Consider the following 25056-nt stretch of genomic DNA (forward strand, 5'->3'; position numbering starts at 1 on the left):
CTCAGCTATTTGAGATCAGCGTGAGCAAGATAGTGAGACCTTATCTCTACAAAAAAATGAAAAAATTAGGTGTATGTGGTAGCACTTGCCTGTGGTCCCAGCTCCTCTGGAGGCTGAAGAAAGAGGATTGCTTGATCCCAGGAAGATGAGGCTACAGTGAGCCATAATTGTGCCACTGCGCTCCAGCCTGGGTGGCTTGAGACCCTGTCTCAAAAAAATCAAAGTAAAATTAATAAAACAGTGGCTTTCCTGAGATAATTGTCATCCACAGATTACTGTGTTTTTTTTTTTTTTTAAACTATTCAAAAGGTGTTTGCTCTTTGAAATGTTCTCGTGAATACAGGTTTCTCATAACTAAAGACTGGGGCATTGAAATAGGAAAAAAACAAAACAAACTTCCAGGACTCTCATAGATAGCTGTATGTTTATGAGGACTGCTGACTCAAGGTCAGACAAAGTTAACTTCATAGACTGAACTAATAGAAGACCGAAATAATCCTTTTATGACTTGTTGCTTGAAAAGTTTCTGAGCCTTTTTCTCATTTTTCAGAGTCAAGACAACATTTTTCTTTCCAGCTATTTACAGCTTCTCATGATTGAGTAAAGTATATTCCTGTGAGCAAAACTTGAAAGATATTTCATATTCTCTACTTGATTTCTCCAAAATTTGAAAAGTACTTATGAGGATTCCATACCAAGGAGATATAGTTATTTACCTAAGTACACTAAGAATCTGATTTCTTTCGTAACAGAACACAACTGGAGGCACAGATTATTTTACCAAAGATACGGTTATTTTACCAGTGGAATGGCCTACCTTCAAATACAGACAGACAGGCTTGAGGAATTAAAGTTGACCAACAGAGATGATAAAAGCCCCTTGAAGAAACTGGCCTCATAACTATCTACACAGGAATTGTACAGGGTTCCTGACCTGTGGTAAGTAAAAACTGTCACATTCTGACAGGCCTATGATTCCCAAATTATCTTGGGAGCTGAAGAAGAGAGAAATTCAACCAATGTGTATGAGTATTTGCAGGCACAGATACATCCCTTCAAGGCTTTAAAAAAGTCCAATCTGAGGTTCCTTAGGGAACAAAGTTGCAGTAAACCCAGTTTAGAAAGAGCTAATATGGGAAATAATTATTCTTGCTGAACTTTACACAAATAATCAGGCTAACTATAATAATACCAAAACTTATTTTGCAAATAAATGTGTCTTACTATGGTATGTCTTAAATAAAAATGAAAACTAGGGAGCGAAACGTTATATTTCAGAAAAATACTATAGCACACTTGTTGTTAGATTCTAGTCTTCTCCATTGTTTTTGAGTTTTTTATTATTTTCTGCACTTTGGAATGAATTCTGAAATCTCTTAGAGCTAAACTACTCAAACTAATACAACCACATTTTTTTTCCACTTTTCTGACCTGGACTCAATGAAATGGCTACGACTTTCTTCCGGAGGCCCTGCATGCTGAAGCTTATACCTGGAGATACAGATGAAAAATACGTGAGATTGTCATCGCTATCCTCCTTTGCAACTTAAAAATGCTTTGAATCTAACATCTGGATACGTTGTGCCCAACATTAACCTTTGTTATTATTTTCTATTTCCCTACAAATGCCTGTTGTTAAAAATATTTTTTGCCTTAATCACATAAGGGAGCCTCCTTCATTTGCAGTGACACCTCCTGGAATGAAACACAGATAGGATATATTCGGAGAACTAGGAAACTAACTAAAAAGATATGAGATGGTATATTTAAATTTGCTCTTTCCTGTTTACCCAAATTTGTCTTTCTAACAACCTCTGACCCAAATCTCTCTTGACTGTTGACCCCATGTCTGATTGGTTCTTAGGGCTATTCACTCTAATCCCTCAGGGATTTAGATGAATTACATAAGGACTTCTGAAGCTAGGACTTCCACTCCTTATATTAGGACCCATTATCCTAGAGTTTGCTGTTCACTTAAGTGCTGTACTAAAATTGTGGATGACAGTACTAACATCTTTGTCATGCAAGCCTAGGAACCCCAACCAGGCATCTGCGAATACATGCAGACAGCTACAAAGCAGTTTCATTCCATTTACTCTGGGGCCAAACCCTCTCTCAAGTATACCCCTTGTCAGCAGAAAGAAGTTAGAATGGTCTTTGGCCTCTTCCCAACTCTGTACCTCACACCTTAAGAATAAGATGCAATGAAATTCAGAAGGGGAAATTGACATCCCATTTGCAAAAACAGTAATTGAGAAAATTACGACAGGGAGAGACATACGACCTAAGTGACTTCATCTTGCATTCACGTCCAAGCAGCCCTTGTTTATTCCTGGGCAAAAACAAAACCCACTTTGGAAGAAATTTACTTTGTAGCTTAATTTTGAAACAAAGATAATAACAGCTCCTCCCTGAAACAAAACCCCTCATTGTTTGGGGACCACAATCACCTTTGTAAAACTAACAAATTAACCACCGTATTAGAAAGCACGGCTCGGGAGTCATACAATCAGAGGCCACAAGATTAATTAACTCCCCCATGGCTCCTATACATAACATTACTATTGTAAAACCTAAGATTGGTGTTTGAGGTATTTCTCATAACTTGCATTCTGACAGATCAGCAGGTGCCACCCAAACCAGTAAACTGGCTCATCTGGATATGTGGCCCCCGCCCAGGAGCTGAGTCAGCAAAGAAGATGGCTTTGACTTTCTAAGAGTTCATCCCTGACCCAACCAATCAGCATGTCCCTTTCTCTAACCCCCTGCCCACAAAACTATCTATAAAAACTCTAGCCTCTGAGTATTTGGAGAAGCAGTTTTGAGTAATATGAAAACTCTGCTCTCTCTTTTAGCTGGCTCTACATGTATAAAATGTTCTCTATAGTAATTCCCTTATCTTGGTAAAGTGGCTTTCTCTGTGCAGCAGCCAACATGAACCCAGTGGGCATCAACAACCCAACTGCCAAATTTTGTATCAAGAAAACTTGTTTTGATTTCGTGGGCTGACAGAGGAGACTTTAGATTTTTGCCGAATTTTGTATCAAGAAATCTTGTTTTGATTTCATGGGCTGACAGAGGAGACTTTAGATTTTAGAACTTTCTGTTGGTGCTAGAACAATTTAAGCCTTGGAACTATAGGAATGAAATAAAACTTTTGTGACAGGGTGTGATTTTTAGAGAGGCAGAAGTGCAGTGCTAGGGTTGGAATATTGCTTCCTTTCCAAATTTATGCTGACATTTCATCCCTAACATGGCTCTGTCACGCAGGCTGGGGTGTAGTGGTGCGTTCTCAGCTCACTGCAACCTCTGCCTACCGCATTCAAGTGATTTTCCTGCCTCAGCCTCCTGAGTAGCTGGGATTACAGATGTGTGTCACAACATCCAGCTAAATTTTGTATTTTTTTTAGTAGAGATGGGGTTTCACCATGTTGGCAAGGCTAGTCTCGAACTCACGACCTCTGGTGATCCACCCACCTGGGCCTCCCAAACTGCTGTGATTATAAGCCTGAACCACTGTGCCCAGCCTTGCTACTATTTTTTTGAAAGGCACCTGTCTGCTATTGAATATAATTATTTTAAATAAGCTGTTATATGTAAGATCAATTAAGAATATGAAAATTAAAAGCTTTTCTTATCTTCAGTAACCAATAAAAAAGTATAAAAAAAGTCTGAGATGCTAAGAAAGAATATTGAATTATATGAAATGCTGAATAAAAACCACAAAAAAAGGAAAATGAATGGAAGACAAAAATGGAAACAGGGGCAGCGCAAAAACGAGAAGACAGTAACAAACATGGTGAATATTCATCCAACTGTATCAATAATCACTTTGTAAAAGTGTCAAAATCTAATTCAGAACAATCATAATCAGAATATCAATATATGTGTCAGTAAATTTATGAATTAATTTCAATATTGCTTTCATTTGTATATGAATAAAATGTAAATTTAAAACTCTGGATGAACTTTTTCAGTAAGTGTAAATAAGTCTACTATGTGTATAAGAGTTTAGATAGAGATATTATTATTTCTTTGAGATCCTACTTAAGTCTTTGATTCATTGACATGCTGTGGATGTCCCCAACAAGACTACTACAGACGTTACATATTCACCAATCAGACCTTCCCTTTAATGATACAAAGGCCAGCTCGCTTGTCCATTTTTCTCTGTGAGTCTGGTGCACGTTGCTCCTTACTCAGCTTCACACTGACAACTACATCCATATAGGCGGTGATACAGTAATGATGGAGTAACTGCAGGAAGAATGAAACAAAATGTGGTAAAACTTATGGGGACTGGACATGGCTTATCACATGTAAAAATAGATGATTTATCTGGAGGGATGGATTGCAAGACAGTGCACATCAAACAATGAAGGACAGTGACATCCGAGAGAGGCAAAACAATGAGGGTTCACTGCTGCTTCAGGTTACTGCTTGGGGAGAGTTTCCAGGCTGTGGTGTAACACGGACTCTGGAAGACAGTCGGAGTTGAGAAGATGGAACTGACTGGAGAAAGAGGTGGCTGAATTTCATGAGGCGGGAGCACTCAGGCCAACACCCATGCAGGCTGGAATGTGGTGCCATCATTACTCCACTCAGACATGGTTCACAGGAGTACTGGAGCAGTACAGAAACAAAAAGCAAAGATACAAAGAAAAGTAATTTAAATGAATTCTTTAATAAAGAATAATTTACCTTTATGCTTTCATCTCATTTCTGACTACAAAAACACAAAGTTTTCCATGACTCAGTGATCCTGCATCAAGCCCAAGGATGAAGGTTATTTTTAGAAATAAAGTAAATGGTTTGTTAGGTAGATTTAGTGACCCTGTGTGGACACCAACCTGCCTTTCCTATGTTATCCTGCTAGTTGTGGCTGGTAAAATCACTACATTATGAAATAATTAAAGTACAGTTGTCTACTTATAAGAGAACATTTCTCACCAAAAGGAGAAGCCAATAAAGGTTTCTTCCTTCACTGATTTTCCTTAAAAAAATCTCCAGTTTCCTTTGCACTTCAAAACTATTTTTTTTCTCTGTTCGTCACTCCATGAATGCCACAGGCTATGTAGCTTGCATGAAGTATAGAATAGCTCTTTAGACACAGTGAAATTACGTTAAATTGTAACCCAGTATAGCATTCTCCTAAAAATTACCTGTGTATTTTTTCTCTTTCTCACTGTTCACCTCTTGCTTAGCTCCTTAGAAAGGCAAATTTAACCTTTTCCTTCCTTCGTTTCCACCAGTGAAACAACCTGCAAGGACTGCCAGCTTATCTAAGTATGTTTCCTTAGAAATTCTAAGGACCAAATGTTGAACTGAAGCGGCACCATCCAGAATTCTCCCTCACAGGGAGACTGTCTCAAGACAAGAGTTAATCCACATTCCGACTCTGTCCTCAATGACACTGGTCAGACTAACCAATGACCCCTTAGCTAAGTTTTACAGCAAGACACATAGACCCCGCACCTTCATGTTCCTTGCACGCCCTGCATAAGAAAGTTTCTCTTCTTAAAACCCTGCTTTCTTCCCAGAAAACTGAAGCGGCTCCATTAGGTACGAACCTGGTTCTTCTCCATTGCTAAACTGTGAAATAAAGTCACTTTCTTTTTACCACCCTCATGCTTGTTATTTGATAGTGTCAGTGACAAGTGGCCAAACCTGTGTTTGGTAACAAATTTGGTGGCCCATATGGGGAGCATTATGTGCTCTGGGCAACCCAAGCCTGTGAGCCTGGTTTTGCTACCAAGGCGGAGGGTTACCTGTGAGTACCAGCAGCTGAAGGCTAGCGGACCCCACAGCAGGAATGTTAGGGAACTTCCAAGTGGCTGCTGAAAATCTTTCATTTCCTAGACCCTCCCTTTCACTTCCTCGCACAACTTCTGCAGCCATCGACACTTTGCTGGTACAAAGAATGTGATCTCTGAAGAAGCTGGCAACCCTTGCAACCAAGGGAGCTGGTCGGATTGCACCCAGCTTTCCCGTGTCTTCTGGGGTGTCGCTGGGGCTCTGCTGTTTCGTCTTGTCCACTAACGGGACTATCACTTGAGTGTTTGACGGATTTGAATTTGTGGCACTCCTGGGCATTGCTCCACTTGGTTTCAGATACCTGTGGAGCTGTTTTGAACAGAGGAAAGAAATTCAGGATTCTACCCAGCCCTTAACTGGGGTTTGTTTGGAAGCTCACCATTTGTTTCTAAGTGTGAGTGTTTGACGTCTGAGTGTGGGCCCTGGTATCTTCCTATCCTTTTCACTTTCAACTTCATCTTCCTGATTATCTTGGAAGCCACCTACAGCCTTACTCATCTCAGTCAAAGGTACCCCTAGCTCTCTCCAGCTGTAAAGTTTCATTTGCCCATGACTTGCAGAGGTGGGAGGGATCCGTCTCACACTGTGCATGTCCAGGGTACTGGGGCTCTCCCTGATGGGATGTCAGCAAGAGTGGTGGGGGTACAAACCCTATACCATGCAGCAGCTAGAAGGTTCACAAACCTCCTTTTCTATCTTTTTCTCTTTCCCTCCTTTTAAAGGAGCCAGATTTTAAACCTGGCTCCTCTGCAGAGGCCTGACAGGAAATTCATATTCTCATACTCTTCTGGATTTCAGCTGGCTACTTATTAAGACCTACTTTTGTGAACATTTTAAACAGAGAGGCAAACTATAGCAAGAAAACTTGAGAGCTCAAATGGTTAACTGCAGCTATTAAGTGAAGCAGAGTCATCAAAACCTCTTTCTTCCTCTATTTTCTTTCCCCTTGCTTCAGATTGGCTGTTACTAAGCTGTTGGTGCTGTGATAAGACACATTATTGATGGACTAATTAGAAAGTAAACACAGGAAATTTGTTTAAAACTGAAGGAAAAAAAAAAGGTAAAAGATGCTTTTTAAAAAACAAAACTGCCATAAAGATTGCTTTACTCAAATTTTGGTTCACAGTTTTCATAGATTATATATTGGAGAAAACAGAATTTATCCATGGAAACAGGTTCCAGTTTTGTCAGACAATAACGTGTATCCAGCTATTTTTTATAAAATACTGAGTGTGCACTGTTACTTTACGGTTGGAATCCCAAGATAAAAGCTATGAGACCTTTGCTTGTGCGTATATACCTCTTTAGACATGTTTGTGTGTATGTACATATGTAGACATGTTTGTATGTACATATGTAGACATGTTTGTGTGTATGTACATATGTAGACATGTTTGCGCATGTACATATGTAGATATGTGTGTATGTACATGTGTAGACATGTTTGGGTGTATGTACATATGTAGACGTGTTTGTATGTACATATGTAGATGTGTTTGTGTATGTACATATGTATATATGCCTGTGTGTATGTACATTTGTAGATGTTTGTATGTATGTAGATATGTAGACATGTTTGTATGTACGTATATAGACATGTTTGTGTGTATGTACATATGCAGATATGTGTGTATTTACATATGTAGATGTGTGTATTTACACATGTAGACATTTTTGCGTGTATGAACATATGTAGACATGTTTGTATATGTACATATGTAGACATGTTTGTGTGTATATACATATGTAGACGTCTGTATGTACATATGTAGACGTGTTTGTGTGTATGTACATATGTGGATGTTTGCATGTATGTACATATGTAGACATGTTTGTGTGTATGTACATATGTAGATATGTTTGTGTGTATGTACATATGTAGACATGTTTGTCTGTTACATCTAGCCTGCTACCAAATTGACTTACAAGTAAATAAGCGCTCATATATTAGGAAGCTTTTCAAGTTCACATAAATTTAGTAATCCTTGACAAATAAAACTGGTGTTAAGATTATTGGTGACATAATATTAGAAATGTCTTCAAAATGATCAACATATTTTTATCTGAGTTTACTGAACAAATGGTTTTGTATTTACCTCTATCTATACATTAAGGTGTCAGGATATGACATAAAGGCTATAAGACCATAAACCCAGCCAAAAACAGAATAATTTTTGTTTCTGTGATGTTATAGATGAGTTAGACTCATTTAATATTACTAGTTCAATGAAAACAGTTAAATCTTCTGTGCTATTAACAAAATGCACATATATTGAACTTTAAGGTTCTTACTTAGGTAAAACACCTTATGTCCACAGACTTTAAAAATGGGTAATAGGGACATAACTAAATAATTACTACTTTTGGATAATCTCCCAGTTTTCAAAAGTACTCTAAGGTAAACTGTTAAAATGAAAAAACTGAGTACCCGTCAATGAGATCAATGCTTCTATGTGCAATTTTTGTATAATTTAAAATCTTAAAATCATTTTGGATGCTTACTGGATGTCTGGGTCAATTCCAATTAAGAAAGGGTTATTACACAGAGAAAACTGTTCTAAAAATTGTGAAATGTTTCTCATCTATACAATACTAATATCTGATAGTTCAGGATTTTTTACCTAGGTTTCTATAAAATGTGCCAAAGAAGAGGTGTCTTTATTGAGAAAAAGATTTATTTTGTCTAATTCAAAAGTTTTTTAAAAGTTGATTCAAATTATGAGTTTGAAAAGGTTATTTATGAAACAAACTAGAAAGGAAGCAGTAAATGGTGAAGAGAGATGTGAAGAAAGATATAGACAAGAATATGTAGTTTTGGTAAGGAAAGTTATCAAGAAAAAAGAGTAATTTTATATGAGAAAGAATCTTGCATGGTAAATTATTCTCCTAAAGGAAAATGACTGGTTATTTAAGAAACAGGTTCTTATTACAAGGTTAATCTAGAAAAAGAAAATCAAAAATAATTTTAAAAAGGAACAGGTACCATAGGACAAATATACAGTCCAAGTATGTGACAGATGGTCTGTGTAAGTCATGATAAGGCTCGTGAAGGGGAATTTATAACAGGAATTTTGTATGTAATCAAGTTAGGTATAATTCAAAAGGAATTGTTTATAATGGTCTTTCTAAAGAATGGTCCCCTATATTAAACCAATATTTTCTTAAGGTATCAATTTCCTCTTAATAAAATGACAAGAAATTTTGATTTTCTATTCCATAGTCGATTTCTTTTGAAAACTTCTGAGATTCATATCTCAAATGTTCAATTGTTGTCTTGCTACTATCAGCTTTTTCTCCCTTTGATGTGGCCTGGGATAACTCTATCTTTCAGCTTCCTCTCAGCTCCTGTAACTTTTCTTAGTTCTAAATGTTGTGGCCTGATGCTGAAATATTTTATCTTAGAGGTCTATAAAAGCAGTATTTTCCTCCAGGATAACTTGATTCTATATTCCTGGGTTTTTTTTTTTTTTTTGGTGTGTCTAAATTTTCACTGTCATCAGGAAAGTTACCATGCAGCTACTAAGAGTCATCTATTCCCCAGTTCTACGCATAACCTTGTACACACTCTTCCCATGTTTGACTAAATTCAAGCACTTTTTATTATAAGTTGTACTTCCAGATCATCTCAACGGGCTTTCCCCTAAGGAGAGGCAGTCGCACTAAAAAGGGTTTTCCTTTGACTTTTTGGTAACTGCCTTAAGAAACAAGAGTTTACATTTCATCAAGATAGTTCCTACGTTACCTTTATAAAGTGTTTAATTGGTTTTAAAAACCTATGAAATTTGAAAAGAGTAAGGTTTTTACACATGTGTAACTTTCTGCATTGCCTTTAAAGTCTTTCAATGATCACTTTGGTTAAATGAATAACTATTGTTTTACAAGGACCTGTAGTTTGCTTTTGATCAAATATTTTAAGCTTTCTAACATCTTTGACAGACATCTCCAAAATTGAATTCTGAATTAAGTCTCTGACTTATTGCTGGGGCTTATCAAAGCTAAAAAAATTAATCACTGTGAAGTGTATCACCACCTCCAACACCCTGAAAAAGTTCTTATCAGGTGCTATTAACTAACCTTTGTGGTGTTAAGGTACAAGGAATTGACTCCTGGATACATGTAGCTCCTCTAAAGAAGACAGACTCCTGCCAGCATCTAACATCTAACTCAAGTTAACCAAAGCCTCATCTTTAGACTCAAGCAAAGGCAATAATCGAACTACACTGCATTCATGCAACACAGGGACAGGCCTATATTATGGTTTATTCAATAATTTTGCTTCTATCTGAAATAGAAATATATGAAATATATAATTTATTTTGTGCCTTAATAATAAATAATTTAAATGTTTAGTTACCTATAGGCTTCTTGTCCTGGCACTACTGGGTTTGGTAACAAAATGGTCCAGGCTGAATACAACAGATGAGGGGCACCTTTTTCCTTAAAGCAGGATCTGTCAGTTCTGCTTACAGCACTGAAGCTCACAGACCCTGACTGCTGCCACACCTAGCAGAGCAAATGCCCATCTGTTATTACATATTCCCATACAATATCAGTGTTTTTGCTCTGCTGACTGCTCATGTCACACATCTTGAACAAGTGTTCCCAATCCTCACGTTTTTTGACTAAGACAACAAAAATTAAAATCTAAAAAGAGCACAAGCATGAAAGCCTTTTGAGAATATTAAGATTGATGAAAATGACAATAAATAAAAAATTGAAATACCCTTTTTACAAGCCAATGTAATTTAGAATATGTTGAGCATATTTGCACTGAGAGTTTCAGCTTCTACTAGGGCTGAATTGAGTGAACAGGAAGCCCTAATCTCCAATAGAGGAATCATACACCCTTTATTCAGACTAGAGGGCGGAGACAGCGTTGGGTTCTTGCCTAAGGACATGGTCAGATGATGGGGTGTTTTCAGTGGCATCTTTCTGAGAATTCTGGTGGCCAATCCAGACTCAATACAAATCATATTTTCCACACTATCATAGTAATGTTTGCCAGCTTAGTGCTCAGCACTGGGTCCTCTCTGCCTGGGACATCATGGTAAAAGAGTTTCATGTCTATCACTTTTCCAGTCTTAACCCTGAGCACTCAGAGCTCATCGACCCTCTTGCCACCTAGAGATGAGTCTGTCCTTCTACAATCTAATTCTCTCTCCTTCCTGGCCTGCCTGCCAGTTGGTGATTTTTTTTTCCTCAAGAATTTAGTCATGGATGATCTTCACAGTACACATCATAATAGATCAGATGTGTGCATTGAAATGAAGAGGAAAATGGGATTGTACAAGTTACTTACTTTATAGAAACTCCTGTTATAATAAAAAGAGCAAATCTCCATGACTCAAGATCACCAATTTAAATGAAACTGTCCTTTCCTATGGGGTGAATTGTAAGATTAGAGGCGTAAGAAGGTTTACTGAATTATAAATGCCCCAAATAATAGCACCTGAATTACTGCTACAATCTTCTGAGAAGTGAGAAATACGGTCAAGGTCAGCTGCGTCTCTCACTCTAAGTATCCAGGACCCAGGAGTTTGTTTTCTCGCTGAAGCTATGAATATGGTATGGAGAATGTAGCCCGTGATCATGGTCTGAAAACGCAAGAGTCTTGACTTTCCAGATGTCCTTGGGAGTGTACTATGCAGTGCCATGGCTTAGTATGCTTTGTGGGCATGGCTTCCGGAACATCCCTGGTGCTTCTCTATAAAGTGGTGTGGTCTGTGAACAGGGAGCTGTGTTGGGGAAGAGGGGACAGTCCCCTTGCTGTGGGGTTCTTTGTTTAGCCAGCACATTTGCAGTCAGCACTCAGCTTGTGTCCATCTCTTAGATCACAGGAAGGTGGGCTGGGGTATGTTGTACTTGCTGTTCGTTCCTTTTATCTATTAGGCTATTTCCACCTCTGCACAACACACTCTGAATCACTAACATGCCTCACCTTCATACATCTGATGTCTAAAGGTTCATTTCCACATCTTTTTGAGCAGGAATTAATCTACAGCTCAATGATTATAAACTTCTTTCGTATCTAGTTAACTTGCTTCCATGATAATGTCTACTCTGTGGCTTTTGGGCTTGTCACTTGAAATGATTTCATTGTGTCCCCACCCAAATCTCACCTGAAATTGTAATAATCCCCATGTGTCAAGGGCAGGGCCAGGTAAAGAAAATGGAATCATGGGAACAGTTTTCCCCATACTCTTCTCATGGTAGTAAATAAGTCTCACAGGATTTGATGGTTTTATAAATGGGAGTTCCCCTGCACAAGTTCTCCTGTCTGCCGTTATGTAGGATGTGACTTTCCTTCTCATTCACCTTCTGCCATGATGGTGAGGCCTCCCTGACCATGTGAAACTGTGAGCCAATTAAACCTCTTTCCTTTATAATATACATTACCCAGTCTTAGGTATGTCTTTATCAGCTTCATGAGAACACACTAATATACCAAAGGACAATATAGATCCATGACGTGAGTGTCAAGAGAATGTGTGGTCCCATAAATTTGTGATGGAGTCTGCATGATGAAGAAAACTAAATTATCACAGAGTTTTCTCAAAGGCTTAAGGCATCGTATTCTTGCAAAACTTGGGAAAAAAAGGAATCTGTACTAAGAAAACACGCTTAATGCAGAAATATATATGTTCCCCATCACTGGTGTTTCTCAGTCTTCTCTTCTAATGCCTGGAAGTCATGTCTTCTAAAATGTCTTTATACTGAGATCCTACAAAGACACTGCCCGAAAGTGCCTGCAAACAGGGCCTTCTAACATATGTGAGAAAGGTATCTTTCCTTGGAAAAGTGGTTACGAACACAGGAACTGATAACTGGATAATGGTGTGATTGGAAGAAGAAAATGGATGCGTGTCCCTGAAGCCTGACGGTGTCTTTCTGAAGCAGGTGCCCTGCGTAGGAATGGGGTATAATAAGGCAAGCTACTTTGCTATAGTCTCCCTACATCTCCATTCATCCTCTGATCTGTGGCTTTACTGTGGTTTAAATCTGTCTCTGTTATTGTTGTTTTATTTTTTGGTATCCGAATACTACATTTTAAGAAATGCTTTCATCATAGTTTTAGTTTTACAGAAAGTAGTAAAGATAATAGAGTTTCATATATCCTACAGCTTCCTGAAACGTGAACACCTTATATCACCATAGCATATTTATGAAAACTCAGAAATTGACAGTGGTACAAAACTATTAACTGAAATAGATTTTCTTCATATTTTACCAGGTTTTCCACTAATGTCATTTTTCTGTTCAAGGATCTAATGGAAGATACCACATTACATTTACTGTCAGGCATATTACCGATTGATCGTTGTATAACATATGACTACACAGTTCAGACTTTCAAACCCAGCCCTACATAGTACTTACAGTTTCTCTGGGTCAGATACCTGGCAGAGAGTTCAATGGAAGGCTCACCTGACAAAGGATCCCCTTCCAAGCTCCTAGAATTCTTGTAAGGATTCAATTTCTGTCCAGGTCAAGATGACTTCACTGGTGTGTTATTCAAAGCCTCTCAGCATTAATAACAATCAATAAAATCAGATGAGTAGAGAACCTTTCCCAATGCACTGTATGAAGCCAGTGTTCCCTGACACCACAGCTAGACAAAGACATTTCCGGAAAGGAAAATTAGAGACCAATATGAAATAGGTAAAAAGTATCAAGGAAGTACTATCAAAATTAACTAGTAACATATAAAAAGGATTATACACTAGGAGCAAAACTATTTATCCTTGCAATGTAAGTTTGGTTAAACATACAAAACAACTGGTGTTATAAACTATAGTAATAGAATTTTTTTAAAAAGACTCATGGTCACCTCTAAAGATGCAGAATAGGTATTTGACAAATTCCAAACCCATTCATGATAAAAGCTCTGGGAAAGTTAGGCATAGAAGAAAACTTGCTAAACCTACAAAGAGCATCCACGGAAAACTCACATAACGTAAGGAAAGACACACAAGCCAACAGAATAGATTTGAGCACGCCAAAATCCATCTTTATATATAGGGCAAACTTATTTTCAAGGTTGAAAAATTGATTCAAGATGAAAAAATAGTTTCTCAAGAAATGCTGATGGGAGAAAGGGATATCCATATGGAAGTTTAACTCTTTCCTGTACCATATATGTATCTGACTCAAAATAGAGTATGTGGCTAACTGTAAGAGCTAAAACTAAAAGTCCCACAGAAAGGAACACAGGAATAGGTTTTCATGGCCTTATGTGAAACAATGGATTCTAACATGTGACACAAAAGTGCAAGTGACAGAAAAAAAAAATAGATGCATTGAACTTCACGTGGATCAATACCTTTTAAGATGCAAAGTGCACCATCAAGACAACTGAAATAATGGAAGAAGATATTCCCAAGTCATATAACTGTTAGGAGACTATTACCCAGAATATAAGAAACGTTCAGGTGTGTACCACCACACCCGGCTAATTTTTGTATTTTTAGTAGAGATGGGGTTTCATCATGTTAGTTAGGCTGGGCTCGAACTCCTGGCCTCAAGTGATCCACCCACCTCAGCTTCCCAAATTGCTGGGATTATAGGCATGAGCCACCGTGCTCAGCCTCATTCTTCTTTATTATTTTCTAAATTTATATTTCTAAATAATATATTGTTCAGGATTTTTGTCTTCAACATTAGATAAATATGTGAATAAATTAATGTTTAATCTTAGTCAAATGATGAAAAAATATAACAAATCCATATCGTGATACATCCTATGGAACACCTGACAAGTTCTTTTCACTAGGATCAAGGTCAAAAAAATAAGTGAGGACCCAGAAACTGATACAGGTTAGACAGGACCTGATGTGGCAGGTAGGTTCTAAGATGCTTCCCAAGGATCCACACCTCTAGATATGCAAAACTCTATGCTAATACCCTCACTGTGAGGTTAAGACATGCCATACCACATGGATACATAAACACAAAAGGGGCAAAGTGTATGGAACAATGGTTTGTAAGAGAGACTATATCAAACAGGGAAGGACAGTGATACCTGAGATATACCATGCTGTGACATGAGCTCTACCATTGCCTCAAGACACTGCTTTGGGAGATTTTCCAGGCTGTGGTGTGGCATGGACTTTGGAAGACACTGTGAGTTGAGAAGATGGAACTGAGAGTCGAGTACAGATTGGCTGGATCGCATCTAGAATTTCTTCACATCCAGTGGTAAGAACGGGAGACAGCATGGCTGCCATTGTCATCATTACTCACTGAAATACGGTTCGCAGAAGTACAGGAGCAATGCAGAAACAAAGGCAGAGACACAAAGATAAGTTACTTGAATGAAGCCTTAATATTGCACAAAGACTGATGCCTTTACATGTTGTACAAAACCAAGGCTTAAAAAATAACCATTTGAGATAAAGTAAATGATGTGTCTAAGTCGAATGAACCTAGTGGACTCAAACCTACCTTTACTATACAATTTTCATACACGTGCCCGATAAACTCACTATATTATAAAATAATGAAAGTAGAGCTTTCTATTTATAAGAGCAGAACACAATTGTCAGAAAAAGAAGGATTAAAAATATTTTTACCTCTATTTGTTTCCCTATACAACCTTAAGTTTCCTTTAAATTTGGAAAATCATTTCTCACTTTCTTCACTACATAAATTCCACTGCCATTCTAGTTTGCATGGACTATAGGGTTGCTATTTTTAGGTAGTGAAATTAATTTAAATTATTTATATGCAGTGAAATTAATTTAAATTAAGTTGCTATTTATATGCAGTGAAATTAAGTTAAGTTAAATTGCCAGGCTCCAATATGATAGATGAGGGGTTGTTATTGTTGTTGTTATTTTAACCAAGATCTGTCACTGAAATTCTGTGTGTACAGTATTGAAGCCAAGAGACCCTGAAAGCCACCCTCACTGGAAAATCAAATGCCCATCTACTGATTTGGAGTACTTGTAAAACACCAGTGTTCACGCTCTCTTGGTTGCTCACATCTCATAAATCTTAGACAAATGTCCCCTATGTCCCCAGAATAATTTTAGAGCACTATGTTGATTATTGCCTTACTTGTACAGTAAACATATGTTATTGAGTTTCAGCAACTCATTCTGTATGAATGCTTCACTCACCAGAGGATGTGTTGTCAACATAGTCATGTTGGCATTAAGGCACTCCTCACTGCAAGCTCTGAATAAATTCTGGTCTGTTTGTTAGAGTCCTGTTAAATAATATCTGAAAATGGGGCTTTTTGACACACGTGATTCACAGGCATCTGTCTTTGAAAAAGTGGTTACTGATGCTAAAACTGGTGACTGAAAAATGCAGAATATGATGAAGAAGATGAAAGAGGACGAGTCTCTGGAACTTGGGGAGAATCTTCCTGAAGCAGGTGTACCTGTGTTCGAGTTGGTAAATCGATATGGAAATATGCTTTGCTATTCTCTCTTTACATGTCCTTTCATCTCCTGAGCTGAAGGTATTCTGTTTGTGCTTTGGAATTCTTTTAATATCACATTTAATATTTTTTTCAAAAATACTTTTCTCTGAAATAATTTTAAATACACAGAAATATGCACAGAAAGCTTTATATATCCTTGAGTTACATGCAATGATGAGCCCTAAAAAATAGTTGGCACAAAACTGTTTATTGAAGTATAGGCTTTTTCCATATTTTACCGGGTTTTTAAGTAATGTCATTTTTTCTGCCCAGGACAGCATATTGCATTTACTGTCAGGTGTATTATTTATTGCTGCAAAATAAATTCTCACATACTAAGTAGCTTTCACTTACAGTTTCTCTTTATCATGAATCCAGATGCAGATGATGGCCAAGGACAAGGTCTCAAGCGAAGAAGGTTCAGCTGGGGAAGGATCCCCTTCCAAATTCATGTGATTGTTGTTAGGAGTGAAGGCCCTGTGCTTGTTGAGATGAATTCACTGGTAAACTATTCCAAACCTGAAAATAATTAATAACAATCTATCACAAACTCTTCATAAAAACGTAAACAACAGTACAAGCAGAGATCACTTCCTGATGTATACTATTAGTTGGTTTATACTGATATTACAACAAAAGCAAGACATTTCAAGGAAGAAAAATTAAGATCAATATGTTTTATAAATAAAGTACAAAGGTCTTCAATAAGATGCTAGCAATACAAATCAGCAAATGGAAAAAGAATTACACACCATCACCAAGAGTATTTGTCTCAGGAATGCAAATTTGGTTCAACTTACAAAATAATTAGTGTCATGCCCTATAAGAATAAAATAAAAAACAAAAGCCATATGATCATCTCAAAAGATGCAGCAAAGGCACCGGATAAATCCAAAATCAATTTTTGATAACAATATACAACAAATTAAGCCTATAAGGAAAGTTTCTTTACCTTAAAGGGCATCCATGAAAAACTCAGTATCATCATAATTTAATTTAAAGGCTCAATAATAGTATAAACATGGACATACAGATCAAAGAAATATAGTAGAATTGAACATCCAAAAATTAATCTTTACCTTTAGAGTCAAATGATTTCGTAAGGTTGCCAAGCCAATTCAATACGGAAAAATACATTTGTAACAAATGCTGCTAAGACAATTGAATATCCACAAGCAAGTTGAACTTCTCACTCACACCATATACATAATTAGCTCAAAATAATCATATATCCAAATGTAAGCTCTAAATAGACCAAACCCATAGTAGATAATATATAAAAACGTAATTTGGGTCTAAAGTTAAACAATAACTCCTATAATTTCTAAGATATGATACTTAAAGCCCAACAAAAATAAACAAACATGAATATATTTAACTTTATAAGAATTAAAATCTTCTGGGATTCAAAGTACATCATTAAAAGTAAAAAGATAATGCAAAGAATAGAAGAAAATATTCACAATCACATAGAAGGAAAGGATTTATTATCCATAATATAGAAAATATTTTACAACTCAAAATAAAAAGGCAAGTATCACAATCGAAGTGGTAAACTATCTGAATAGACATGTATCCAGAGATACTATATTCATGTCTCGTAAGCACATGATATGGGGCCTAAGTCTTTTGTCATTAAGAAAATGCAACTCTAAGCAACCATGAGATACACTTCACAAATCTAAAGGGTATATTGCGAAAAAATAGTAAATTTAAAAAGGCAAAATACTTTGTGAGATTTTGGTGATGTGACACTCTGGAATGTGAAAAAGCATAGAGATAATAAAATGGTATTTACTAGGAGCTTGGAAGAGAGGCAGGTCAAACTGGTGAGGTACAGCAGATTCGCTCTGGGCAGTGAAATTACTCTGGTATCATACAGTAACGATAAATACATTATTGTATTTTACAAATCCTAAATAACTTTATAGTACAAAAAGTGAACTTACAATATACAAATTAAACACCTTATACAGCAGGTAGCAGATAGCACGGGGCTATACACATAAAAGAATTAAATAACACATCAGTGAAATCACCTCACTGAATGGAGGGGGGAAAAGCAGCTGACCCAAGTAACGTAGCAAGTCAGTGGATATTCTGAGTCTAAAGGGTAAAGATTTATCCATAAAATCTTCAGTTGGTAAAGTTCTTTCTCACGGCCATGTCTCATGGTTAATACCAGGCTTGTGAGGAAATCCACACAATTAGCATAAGCACCTAGTAGCGCCAGAAAAAGTAAAATGCCAAACAGTGCAAACAACTAACCAACCACATAACAACAGCAAAGCTTAATTATGGTGGTGTTTCAAAACGACAGATGATCCAACTGAAAGAACTTCCAATAGTCAACATTGCAACAATTTAAACAAATAAATGAAGTAGTAGAAGTAAAGAGTAAAATAAATATCCATGTTTGCATACTGACATAAAAATGATTGCATAAATATAACGATTATTGGAGAAGAATAGATATGTCCAGGATGAATGTTCCAGATAACTTTTGGTAGACCTCTGCTCATAAAGAAGAGCATTTCTTTTGTTTTGTTTTTTGTTTTTCAAGATAGCAGATTGTAGGATTTGTTAGTGTGCCTCACCTGCTTAGAAAGAGCAAAATAGTGTCTAGAGATTCACACTGTGAATTTGTATCCAACAAACACAGGAACTCAACAGAAAAAGTGAAAGAACCTCTGGATACTTTGAAAGGAGCAGGAGGCAGCAACTTGCACTACGTGTCAGATGGGCAACTGAGCCTTGAGAGTGCAAAAGGGGGAGACTCTCTCTGTGATACATTCCCACTAGGGAACCAGGCAATCCAGGTCACAGGGAAGCGCCTGAACCCTGCCCAGCGATGGAGCTGACTTAAGAGAGGTGGGGAGCATGAAAGTAAGAGTGGCACCTGGATGTGCTGCGTGTGCACTCCCAGACCCCAGCAGCAACAGAAGGAAGATATTCTTGACCCTAATTCATGGAATATCTTGAAGAAATCAGCGAAGTAACCCAGGCAGTAGGCATGCACTGGAAGAAGCCCCCAACTGAGGAAGAAGCTGACCAACTAAGATTTGTATTTGATCTAGTATTGAGCAGAGGATGAACCCCCGAAGGCCCAATCCAAGGGGCATCAAGGAAGCATTCTTGTGCCAGGGTCATGGGACCTGGGTACTGCTGTTTCACATGTCAAATCAAGGGGTGTGGCCTCAGAGCTACTGTTCCAGTTTCAGTCTCCAGTGGGAAGTCTTGTGGCCTGGGGCTGTTCTGAGCCTAGACTGCCTGGGACTTAGCTGGCTGCTGTGGGTTTTTGCCAGCAGAAGTCTGCATGTGTAAGACCTGCCACTTTCTACCCCTCTCTCCATGTACAGACTCTCATGGAGCAGAGGCTGTTCTCCTCCCTGGAACATTATCTCAGCGGTCAGGGAACTGTCCACTGACCACCATTGCAGCTTCTGCTTACACCAACATTGGAGAGGAAGAGTATGGACTTTCCTGACCCAGCCCACACCTGGCTTTGCCCCTCTACCTGTCCTAGTAGCAGAACCGGAACAGGGACTTTTTAGACTTCCATGTCACTTCCCATCAGCTGAATACTTCCCCTGGGTAACAAAGGCTAAGCATAAATCCCAGCACCATGACAGCTGGCTCTCTCCTGCAAGTGCCACCAACTGTCCAAGGTCAACCAACACAGTCCGTTATAACATCTGCTGGCACACTAACATGGTACTGGAATAAATGTAGACATACAGACCAGAGGAACAGAATAGAGACCCCAGAAATGAAGGCAAATACTTACGATTAACTGATTTTCAACAAAGCAGACAAAAACATATACTGAGGAATGAACATCCTATTCAATAAAAGGTGCTAGGAAAATAAGATGGCCACATGTCAAAGAATGAAATTGGATCCTTATCTGTCACCATATATAAAAATTAACTCAAGATGCATTAAAGACTTAAATGTGAGACATGAAACCATAAAGATTCTAGAAGTAAAACCAGGAAAAAATCTTCTAGACATTGGCCTAGGCAAAGAATATTTGACTAAGACCATGAAAGCAACTGTAACATAAACAAAAATAAATAAATGGGACTTAGCTAAACTGAAAACCACAGCAAAAGAAATAATCGACGAAGAAACAACCTACAGAATGGGAGAAAATATTTGGAAACTGTCCATCCAACAAAGGACTAACCCAGAATCTACAAGAAACACAAATCAGCAAGAAAAAAATAAATAATTCTATTAAAAACTGGGGGGATGACATGAACAGGCAAAAGATATACAAATGGCCAGCAAACATATGAAAAAAAAATGCTCAACATCACTAGTCATCACGGAATGCAAATTAAAACCATAATGCGATACCAACCTTAGCCTAGTCAGAAGGACCATTATGAAAAAGTCAGTAAGTGATTGATACTGGTGTGGATGAGGTGAAAAGGGAATGCTTATACACCCTTGGCAGGAATGTAAATTCGTACGACCTGTATGGTAAACAGCATGGAGATTTCCCAATGAGCTTTTAAAAGCACAGCTACCATTCAATCTAGCCATCCCACCACTGGGTACGGGCCCAAATGAAAAGAAGTCATTCTATCAGGCGCCACCTCCAGTCTTCCTGGACCCAGCAATTCAGGGGTTTCAGGTTTGGGAGAAGTGCAGGTTTCTCCATAAAGGCAGCGTTGGTGGTGGGCCTGACCCCTTGCAGCCCCACACGGAGGGAGTGGAGGGGCGCGTTCTGCAGCCTGCTGCACAGGATAAAAGGTAGATTCCACCTGGTGAGTGGAAGGTGCATGTGGCAGCTCTGCTGCGGCTGTGGGAGTACAGGAGAGAGTGGCTGGCTGCCTGGTGCACAAGTGTCTGCGGAGCACAGGCTCAGAAGGCCGGGGCAGAGAGGCAAAGGTGCTGGTCGCAGAAACTTTGGTTCAGGGGCTCAACACGCCCGCCAGAGATGTGGCCCATCATCTGACCTTTGGAAGCATTTTGTGCTCCTCACTCAGCTTCCTGTTACAAATCGTGGCAACATATTTCAGAGGACTTAGGGGAAAATGGCCCTCTTGGAACCATCAGGTCCATTCTCAGTGGCGTTCTGCCGGGGAGGGGAGGAAGTCCCCAAGGATGGTGTAAAGGAGGGGTGCCTGACCTTGGGCTTGGCAGATGGGTGAGCTCCACTTCCCGGTGCCAAAGCCTTTATTGTATCTGCTGCAGACTCCGTCAGACTGGGCACAGTGATCCAAGAGTTCACCCATGTCAGAAATTCTTTCGGTGCTGCTGCCCAGTGGAAGACCACAGCCTGCCTTCTTCCTGGGCCTGAGTGAAGTGACACGGCCACTGCCAGGGCGGGGGTCCAGGGAAGCCTGTCTCTGGTGTCACTGTGCTCTGCGCCAAGTACGGAGAAATGTTTGTAAGGAGTTGACAACTCCCGAGAAAGCATTTCAGTGGTTAATGGAGGACCTGCACTCTGGAAATGCAGAGAACCCAGGACTGTTGCCAGGATTAACTGGGTGACTAACAAGAGAGGGCAGACAGAGCCTGGCTCATTTCGGTACTCTGCACGGGTTAGTTGCCACCATCAGCTGTGATGGGCACATGTGGTGACTGCTTTGTGGCACTCCTGGGCATCGCTCCACTTGGTTTCAGATACCTGTGGAACTGATTTGAACAGAGGAAAGAAATTCAGGATTGTACCCAGCCCTTAACTGGGGTTTGTTTGGAAGCTCACCATTTGTTTGTAAGTGTCAGTGTATGACCTTTGAGTGTGGGCCCTGATCTCTTCCTATCCTTTTCACTTTCAACTTCATCTTCCTGATTATCTTGGAAGCCACCTACAGCCTTACTCATCTCAGTCAAAGGTACCCCTGGTTCTCTCCAGCTGTAAACGGTTTCCTTTGCCCATGACTTGCAGAGGTGGGAGGGATTCGTCTCACACTGTGCATGTCCAGGGTACTGGGGCTCTCCCTGATGGGATGTCAGCAAGAGTGGTGGGGGTACCAACCCTATACCATGCAGCAGCTAGAAGGTCACAAACCTCCTTTTCTATCTTTTTCTCTTTCCCTCCTTTTAAAGGAGCCAGGTTTTAAACCTGGCTCCTTTGCAGAAGCCTGGCAGGAACTTCATATTCTCATTCTCTTTGGGATTTCAGCTGGTTACTTATTAAGACCTACTTTTGTGAACATTTTAAACAGAGAGGCAAACTATAGCAAGAAAACTTGAGCGCTCAAATGGTTAACTGCAGCTATTAAGTGAAGCAGAGTCATCAGAACCTCTCTTTCTTCCTCTGTTTTCTTTTCTGCCTGCTTCAGATCGGCTGTTACTAAGCTGTTGGTGCTGTGATAAGACTCATTATTTACCGACTAACTAGAAAGTAAACACAGGAAACTTGTTTAAAACTGAAGGAAAAAAAAAAGGTAAAAGATGCTTTTTTAAAAACAAAACTGCCATAAAGATAGCTTTACCCAAAGTTTGGTTCACAGCTTTCACAGATTATATATTGGAGAAAACACAATGTAGCCATGGAAACAGGCTCCAGTTTTGTCAGACAATAACGTGTATCCAGCTATTTTTTATAAAATACTGAGTGTGTACTGTTACTTTACGGTTGGAATCCCAACGTAAAAGCTATGAGACCTTTGCTTGTGTGTGTATACCTGTTTAGACATGTTTGTGTGTATGTACATATGTAGACATGTTTGTGTGTATGCACATACGTAGATATGTTTGTGTGTATGTACACATGTAGATGTTTGTGTGTATGTACATATGTAGACATGTTTGCATGCATGTACATATGTAGACATGTTTGTATGTACATAAGTAGACATGTTTGTGTATGTACATATGTAGACATGTTTGTGTGTATGTACATATGTAGACATGATTGTGCGTATGTACATATGTAGACATGTTTGTGTGTATGTACATATGTAGACAGTTTGTGTGTTATATCTAGCCTGCTACCAGATTGACTTAAAAGTAAATGAGCGCTCATAAATTAATTCGGGAAGCTTTTCAAGTTCACATAAATTTAGTAAACCTTGACAAATAAAACTGGTTTTAAGATTATTGGAGACATAATATTAGAAATATCTTCAAAATGATCAACATATTTTTATCTGAGTTTACTGAACAAATGGTTTTGTATTTATCTCTGTCTTTACATTAAGGTGTCAGGATATGACATAAAGGCTATAAGACCATAAACCCAGCCAAAAACAGAATAATTTTTGTTTGTGTGATTTTATAGATGAGTTAGACTAATTTAATATTACTAATTCAATGAAAACAGTTAAATCTTCTGTGCTATTAACAAAATGCACATATACTGAACTTTAAGGTTCCTACTGAGGTAAAACACCTTATGTCCACAGACTTTAAAAATGGGTAATAGGGACATAACTAAATAATTACTACTTTTGGGTAATATCCCAGTTTTCAAAAGTACTCTAGGTAAACTGCTAAAATGGAAAAAACTGAGTACACGTCAATGAGATCAATGCTTCTATGTGAAATTTTTGTATAATTTACAATCTTAAAATCATTTTGGATGCTTACTGGATGTCTTGGTCAATTCCAATTAAGAAAGGGTTATTATATAGAGAAAGCAGTTCTAAAAATTGTGAAATGTTTCTCATCTATACAATACTAATATCTAATAGTTCAGGATTTCTTTTTTCCTAGGTTTCTAGAAAATGTTCCAAAGAAGAGGTGTCCTTATTGAGAAAAACAATTATTTTGTCTAATTCAAACGTTTTTTAAAAGTTAATTCAAATTACGAGTTTGAAAATTTTATTTATGAAACAAACTAGAAAGGAAGCAGTAAATGGTGAAGAGAGATGTGAAGAAAGATATAGACAAGAACATGTAGTTTTGGTAAGGAAGGTTATCAAGAAAAAAGAGTAATTTTATACGAGAAAAAATCTTGCATGGTATATTATTCTCCTAAAGGAAAATGACTGGTTATTTAAGAAACAGGTTCTTATTACAAAATTAATCTAGAAAAAGAAAATCAAAAATAATTTTAAAAAGGAACAGGTACCAGTGGAGAAGTACACAGTCCAAGCATGTGACAGATGGTCTGTGTAAGTCAAAATAAGGCTCGTGAAGGGTCAAAAAGAGACATATTTCATTTATTTGGTATATTAACCTACAGAAAACATTGTGAAATACAAAATTATGTTTAACTTTCTTTGGGTTATTTATATAAATATGTTATTAGTATGTATTCCAAATTTCTATGATTCCTATAATTCTAATATGTCTTTGTATATGTTATAACTAATAATTATGTTTATTATGTTAAATTGTTATGTGCCACAGAAATGACCAGATTTCTTTGTCGATTGTGTCTTTAACAATGGCTTCGTTGGACACAGTGGCTCAGGCCTGTAATGTCCTCACTGGGCACGGTGGCTGATGCTTTTATACTACAACTTTAGGTGGCTAAGTGGAAGGATTGCTTTAGCTCAGCTATTTGAGATCAGCGTGAGCAAGATAGTGAGACCTTATCTCTACAAAAAAATGAAAAAATTAGCTGTATGTGGTAGCACTTGCCTGTGGTCCCAGCTCCTCTGGAGGCTGAAGGAAGAGGATTGCTTGATCCCAGGAAGGTGAGGCTACAGTGAGCCATAATTGTGCCACTGCACTCCAGTCCGGGTGGCTTGAGACCCTGTCTCAAAAAAATCAAAGTAAAATTAATAAAACAGTGGCTGTCCTGAGATAATTGTCATCCACAGATTACTGTGGTTCTTTTTTTTTTAAATGATTCAAAAGGTGTTTGCTCTTTGAAATGTTCTCGTGAATACAGGTTTCTCATAACTAAA

At 38.1% G+C, this 25056-nt stretch overlaps 2 long non-coding RNA genes across 2 annotated transcripts in view; both read right to left on the minus strand.

Moving 5' to 3' along the window:
* Positions 1 to 344: 344 nt before the first annotated feature.
* The window catches only part of LOC135971746 (uncharacterized), a 44542-nt gene continuing 19830 nt past the window's right edge, over positions 345 to 25056 (minus strand). The window contains exon 3 of the long non-coding RNA XR_010587979.2: positions 345 to 4623. This is a non-coding gene — a long non-coding RNA (uncharacterized lncRNA). The remainder of the gene's footprint in view (positions 4624 to 25056) is intronic.
* LOC135971747 (uncharacterized) lies at positions 12884 to 16678 on the minus strand. The gene is made up of 2 exons (XR_010587980.2): positions 16595 to 16678; positions 12884 to 15053 (listed from the first exon to the last, which is right to left on the minus strand). It is a non-coding gene; the product is annotated as an uncharacterized lncRNA (long non-coding RNA).

Source organism: Macaca fascicularis, chromosome 7, assembly GCF_037993035.2.
Source record: "Macaca fascicularis isolate 582-1 chromosome 7, T2T-MFA8v1.1".
Classification (NCBI taxonomy): domain Eukaryota; kingdom Metazoa; phylum Chordata; class Mammalia; order Primates; family Cercopithecidae; genus Macaca; species Macaca fascicularis.